Source organism: Pteropus alecto, unplaced genomic scaffold (assembly GCF_000325575.1).
Source record: "Pteropus alecto unplaced genomic scaffold, ASM32557v1 scaffold68, whole genome shotgun sequence".
NCBI classification, from domain to species: Eukaryota; Metazoa; Chordata; class Mammalia; order Chiroptera; family Pteropodidae; genus Pteropus; species Pteropus alecto.
Window position 1 is genome coordinate 2721878 of NW_006441386.1, and position 7356 is coordinate 2729233.

Consider the following 7356-nt stretch of genomic DNA (forward strand, 5'->3'; position numbering starts at 1 on the left):
CTGAAGGCCACGGAAATGGCTTCCAGACTGAAGATGGGCCTGGCCGCCTGGGGAAGGCCATCGCCACCCCACCCCCCAAAACAGGCTGTTTCCTCACCTGTCACAGAGAGGACATGGCAAGTCCCTGAACCGCCAAGGTCACCAGGTTGTCACAGGAGAACAAGAGCAAAGATGAGAAGCCCCACGTGGTGTGAGAGACTCGAATGACAACCCCTGGGACACCAAGCGTGGGCGACACGCGGCGCCCCGGTCTCTGTCTCCCTTTCCTCTGCAGCTCTCCTTTGTGCTGCTTAAAAATCTTTCCTTGGTGATTTGGCAAAACGGGACAGGAGAGGGCCTGGCTCTCCGTGCGCGAACTCCTCTTTGTCTATGCCCAGCGTGTTTCTTCTCTACCTCTCCGACTCAGCTTAGAGGAACTTAAATCACAATGAAAAAAACCCTCAAACCAGACTACTCCTTGGTCCTAACCTTCCTACCTCTGGAGTTGCGGAGAGATGTAGCTTCGTCTAAGGATCTCATAACACTCAGTGGTCTGTGAAGTGCCCCAGGATTCGATTCCTGGCCTCTCACCAGAGGTGGGCTCCTGGGCACAGAGCCCTCGCCTCTGTTTCTTGAGCATTCTCCTTCCTGCCTTCACTCAGGAGTCTCTGTAGATACTTCAGTTCTTTGCAATGTCCTCACCACCCAACCCTGCCTGTCCTCTCCCAAGAGACCCGAGTCTTACCTGATGGCCCCCTTACGTCTCTGCCTCAGAGAGAACACGACAATATTTTCAACAAGGAAACTCCAATCTCCCTGGGGACCCCTTACCCACTACTACCTGCCCCAACCAAAGAAGATGGCAAAAAAAGGGCAAGTTGTCTCACCTTAAACTGTTGAGGCTTAAGCTACTGCTGTTGTAGGCTGACAATGGTTGGGAGAGGCTCTGAGATGAGGGGTGGGCCTGCACAGGTGGGAGACTCTGATGGAGCAGCTGGGTGGGGGACTGTGGCCGGGGTGGCCTCTGCACCTGAGGCTGTGGAGCGGGCTGCAGCTGGGCCTCTGCCGGGGCCTGTGGTGGCTGTGTGCTTGGACGTGTGGGCTGAGGCAGGGCCTCTGTGCGCTGCACCAAGTCAGGGTCCGGCGAAGGCGCTTGGGGCTGGGGCTCCGCCTGGGGCTGGGGTAGCGGCTGCGGGACCTGAGGGCAGGGGTCTTTAAGCACCACGGGCTCAAAGATCTGCTCTTTGCCACAGTCCTGGCTCTTCTCCTGGCTTCTCTCTAGACCCGATATCTTGGGGACAATTGGCCCTGCATCCTGGCTGTCATGTTCAGGTAGTGTGCCAACACCTAACTCCGGATCTGCATGGGGGAGAGCAAAGACAAAACCAGAGGCAATGGCATGTGAGTGTGAAAAAGCAGGGGAAAGCGAATTCCAAGAGCAGGTCACACAGTGCCAGTGATTCGGCCCAGTGCCAATTCTGACCCTCCTATCCTGTCTTCACCACGTGTGGAAGATGGGGGGTTGGAACATCCTTTGCCCCTCTAGCAGCCACACCTCTAGTGAGAGAAAGGGGAACCAGCCAGAGGAGGCTGCATTCCATTAAGCAATCTTGGCCACTGAGAGTCTGAAAATGAATGTTTTCCTTAATCTTGGCAAAGCCTTTAATGGGGCAAAATTAAGAAACAATAGCTGACAAGTTGATTTTTTCCCTTTTAAAACAAATACAGTTCTTGGATATACAAAAGAGAAGTGTTTTCAATAGCAAATGAAACAAATATTATTGAACCATACACAGATGTTTCTTCTTGGCCTTGCTTCCCTCCCTGCTTTCCATTTTGACAGAAGAGACACACTTCACATTTATTGAAATTATTTTTTGTTCAGCAAGTGCTAGACTTTGGTCAAACGTCAGGCCTCCTAATGTTCACCAACTGATCCTCGCAACATCTGAGATCAAGGGTGCAAACGTGAATCTCAATCAAATTTACTGTCAACTACACATGCTAGAGCTTTTAAAGGATCCCCCCTGGACCATGCAGGGAGTCCTCACCCAAGTGAGCACAGGGGTGCAATGCTAGATGTTGAGACTGAGACTTGATGTAATATTTAAGTACAATTCTATAATCATAAAAGAAAGTTGGAAAATAGAAGCTCCTGTATGAATTCAAAAGATACGCGTACCTCCAAGGGTCAAAAGACCTATGCCACATCTACTGTACTGGTTATTTGATTACCCCGTAAGTCAAATTCCATAAATTTCTCTAACAGAGTAATGAAAGACAAATATGACATTAAATATAAAGGAATGGCCCTATTTATGTGTAAGTACTTTTGTATACATCTAGAGGAAAGTCTCACATTTTTGTTCCAAAAAATCCAATCTCCTCTGAAATGAGAGTGTGCTTCAGGCATTCCTTCCTAAATGAACTGCTTTGGGCATGAACTTTCTCTCTCTAGCTCACTGCATCAAGTGTAAAGAATCCTTGGCGTTCTCTCCAGTCCTACGAATTCCTGTCGATGTATTAGCGTATACACGCTTGTCATTTTTAATTTTCCCTGAAATCTGCATCAAAGCAAATCCCTTATTTTCAATGTTCTTTTGGTAAAAACAGATCAAACCTGTGACATGCATCAAAGCAAAAACAAACTGTAGGTTTATAAACAAAGCATATTTTTGGCTAATATGAACTTGGCTATCTTCAAGTCCCATCAACCAGCCTGGGACACTTATACCCACACGATGCAAAGAGGTCCCCTCTTCACAGGTTTCAGGTGCAAAAGGATAAAACACCCAATAAAGCGCTGGTAAAAAGTAACTCTGGACTTCTGACATCCTACTCATACATATTTCTTTCCAGTACTGTCTTGAGAATCTTTCTAGGAAGATTTTTGCTTACTATAAGCTGAAATTTTTTTTAGTGAATTCCCAACTTAAGGGCTATAAGAGAACATAAAAATCCTTGACGTGGACAGACCCCATTCAGCCAGAAGAGCTCCTAAGTCACAAAGGAAGACCCTTTATGTGCTGACTACCATATCCAAGGGTACTAGCTCTGCTTCTGTCTCTGTTCTTTCCTATCATTTTCACAAGACTTTCCACAGCAAGTAATTACATGAGCTCACTGAAAATCACAGGCTGCATACATTGCAGGCTGGCTAGTTAAGTCAGGGGCAGAAATCTTAACAGCACAAAATAGATTTTTCATTCCCCTCAATGAGAGGAACCTCCCCACTCTGACAACTAATTTAGGATTCTTAAGCCTGCTACAATTGCAGGAACACATTACTGTCCTTTGGTACTGCTTTGTTCTCTGTGAACTAGGATGGTAAAAAATAAACACAGCAACATTTTCTATCTCATTAAGTTTAACTTCAAATTCATGATCTCCCTCCAAAAAGCAATGTCCAGACAAAGAAAGTTTGACATAAAAGAAAGTTTCCTTTTCCAAGGGACACCACCCAGAGGACAGCATTTACTTATGCTGGTGAGGAAGCCCATTAGAAAACAATAGATAAGTGCTTCGGGTATCTTGCTTGACTATATCTTTCTCCTTGTTCATTATTTAATGAGCCTCAAGAATATGGACAACACAGTCAAGTTTCCAGGAGGCATCGTGCAGGCTTGGGCTCGCATCCAGGCTCAGTAAAGGCAGACGGAGTTGGCTTTCACGTCTCCTGTCGCCCCATTGTCTCACTAGCAACCTAAACACTGTTAGAGTGAGAGGTATGGGTGAGCCCGCAGAGTCATCCAAATCACCGACAATAAACACGGTACACAGGGAAGACCCCAACCTCTCCAGCAAACGCTGCAAATTTGTATGAAACGGTATATGATGAATGACAGGGAACCTACGAGGCCAGGAAGTTTGGTATAAGACCAGAATCTGGGAGACCATGCCAGCCCTTCTAGAACTTTACTGTGCATATGAATCACCTGAAGATCTGATTAAAATGCAGATTTGGAATCAGCAGCCCAGGGGTGGGGTGCTAGGGTCTGCCTTTCTGAGATCTTGCCATGTGATGCTGATGCTTGAAGTATTCTGTGAGTAGCAAGGCTCTTATCCAACCCTCTCTGACTAGATGGGGAAGAAGCCCAGAGAAGTTGAGAGTGCTGCTTGCTGGAGGTCACTGGGCTATTTATTTAATAAATCAGACAACTTGAGTCCTAGTGTTAACTCTGCCACTGCTAAGTGCCTTTTCTCTGATTTACACTATGCTGCCCTCTACGAAGCAAACACCCTAAAACAAAACAGGTAATGGTAACTCCAGGATTCAGTTAAAGTATTTATGTACAAGCAGACAGTGTAAAGGGTTAGGAAGGCTACAAAGAGTTGCTGGAACACTGCCCTTCAGCTAAACCTAAAAGCTATCGTCAATCCATCAACGTCTTGGTGCTGCACCCTGTAAGCAAGACAGAGATAGGTTTGAAGGCTGGTAGGAACTTTGGGACTGAAACAGTTTTATGACTCCTCATTTACAACAGTCTCTGGAGGCACAGATTAGGCGTCATGCGTTTTTGCAGCTAATCGGTAATGCATTTCCTCTTCCTTTCAATTATTCAATAAATGTATCTTCCCAGTTAAGCTTTTCCATCTTGACAGTCAATTTGTCTTACCGTGCTTCTCCAAAATTGGCAAGAACACATTTAAAAAAATCATTTTGTAGTGCTCTGTGTGCTCTGAATTTGCCAAAAGGATGAAATTTGCTGAGGTTGAAAGAAATAACGTGCAAATTGACTAGTCTTATTTAGAAGTTTTATTCATTACATTTTCAGGTTTAAAAATCTCTTCTTGTGATTATAAAAATAACACATCATGCTTATAATAAAAGGCATGCAATTTAAAATTATACTGCATAATATACAGTAGAAAAGGTGAATTTAATACATGCAAATCATCCTCAATTTGACTCGAACACAATTAATTTAAAAAAAAAAGGATAGATTAGGAAAAAATTTGTTTGATTTTGATACAAATTTGATACAAATTCCCTGGGAAAAATGGGTCCTCTTATATTTTACTAGTAGAATGTAAACTCTACTACTTCTGTGGAGGGCAATTTGGCAACAGTTAGTTAAAAAACCACTGGATTTCCCTCGGCCTGGTGTGTTTGGATTTGGTCTATAAACAATGAAACATAGTTTGAATTGCAAGTTTGGAAACAGTTCAAAATGTAATCATTAGGGGACTGGTTAAATATAAATTTGGTATGTCCATACCATGAAAATACTGTAGCTATAAAAATGAATGAGGAACTCTGTATGATAATGTATAGCATATGCTAGTTTTTATGATCAATGGAAAAAAAACTATATTATTTTTTACATTATGCATAAAGCTCTGGAAGAATACCCCAAAAACCAATAGCAGTGGTTACCTATTTGGGGACTTGGGGAGGAGTGAGAACTAGACAGACAGGAAACTGTAGGAGAAGGAGGTATTTTACTGTGTGTGTGTGTGTGTGTGTGTGTATTTAAATTTTTGAATCATGTGATCATGTTACCTATTAGAATTTTCATAAGAAAATTGGTCTTACATTTCAAAACAGTCTGAGCAAGAAAGAAAAAGAAAAAAAGAAAGAAAGAAAAAGAAAAGCAAATAAAACTGGGAATTCGAATAGTGGTATGACTATAGGCATAGAGAGTATAATGCATATAAATAACATATAATGTGCAAGTTTCAAATAATAATTCTTTAAAAATGGATTTTATGAAAAAAATATCAATGACTAAAACTGACTTAAAAACAAACCTGGTCATAAAAATAAATTGAAAACCTACTCAATAATCAACACTTCAACCTTCAAAAAGGTACCAGGTGCATATAGTGTTATAGACAACGTGGACTAAACCTGTAAGAAACAAATTATTCCTGTCATTTAAGTTGAAAACCAACAGCAAACAAACAGCAAAAGTATTATTTACAAAAAATATAAATACAGCTAGAAAACAGACAACCCACGGAAAAAAATATTAAAACTAATAAGAGCTCAGTAAGATATCTAAATAAGGGAAAACCACATCTTTTCTATATACCAGCAACAGTAAAAAAAGGATCACATTTACGATAACAAAAATCATGTAATACTTGTGAATTAACCTATAATTCCCAAGGCCTATAAACTCTCAGGAATTCTTAGAGAACTCATAGATTCAGGGGTGTTTCACAACGCAAAGGAAAACAGAAAGAAGTCAAAGCCACATAACCAGTGGTTCTATTTCAAGGATACTGGCCCTAGGGGGAGTTTTAAAATCTGTGGGAGTGTGTTTGGTGGTCCCAGTGAGTGGAGGGCATCGGTGAGACGTGTTGCAGCGTGAAGGTCAACCTCACACAACGTCTCGACTCACTTTTCAAGTCCCACTGGACATCTGTGCAGCTGAAAAATCCAAAACCTAAATCTGTTTCAGCCTATTAACACAATATTTTGGAGGAATGGTTTTAATACACACTGAATTTTCCAGGAATGCAAAAACTGTACATTATGTATGTTATGTTATATCCTGTTACAAACGACCAAGAGTTATTCATCATCTGGGGAAAATTGTGACATCAATGGTTAAGGCTGACCCTGGTATTTGAATTACCACAACCCACGTACCTGTGAGTGAGCATTCCATTCTATGTACAGATTCAAGCATCCGATCCCTTCATTGTCTTCTCATGTAAATAAGCATTTACATACTTAAAATATGTTATTATAAATTACTTTCTATTTGTTTCTCCTTTATATTTCATAAGGGTTTTACATACATTTTTAAGTTATATGTGTAGATAGATGTCTACTATATATTTCATTCCAGAAAATAAAGAATAAGAATGTGTTAGAGACACATCAAAATGTTAACTGTAATCCCATGGTCCAGAAATAACCACTGACTTTAATGTTTAAATTTGTGGTTTTTTTTAACTTTCCAAATTTTCTACAGTGAATATGTATTATTATTGTGAAAGAAAAAAGGGATTATATTTTAAAATGAATCCCTTCATGGATAATATACCTCCACCATCAGAAGCAGCCAACTGAAAAAGTGACTTTTCAAGTCCTTTTAAACTGCCCTACCTACTGGATAGGTGTTTTGCTTTGTTTTAAACAAAGCTCTTCACCAAAGGACAGAGAAATATTTGCCACTCAGAAATGAGGATAGGATATGGTGTGTGTTAGTCTTCTATCCGCAACATTTCTAACTAGTTCTAACTGTATATACTTGGACAGAAAGGAAATGATGAATGTTTTCTTTTAAACTCCTACCTACTGGATAGGTGTTTTGCTTTGTTTTAAACAAAGCTCTTCACCAAAGGACAGAGAAATATTTGCCACTCAGAAATGAGGATAGGATATGGTGTGTGTTAGTCTTCTATCCGCAACATTTCTAAAAC

The 7356-nt window shown here is 41.2% G+C and overlaps 1 protein-coding gene across 1 annotated transcript in view; it reads right to left on the reverse strand.

The window, feature by feature from the left end:
• Positions 1-7356, reverse strand: part of AUTS2 (AUTS2, activator of transcription and developmental regulator) — a 193857-nt gene that overhangs the window by 24679 nt on the left and 161822 nt on the right. Inside the window, exon 3 of the mRNA XM_015594582.1 lies at positions 867-1338. The gene's annotated coding sequence lies outside the window, so the exon portion shown is untranslated. The remainder of the gene's footprint in view (positions 1-866; positions 1339-7356) is intronic.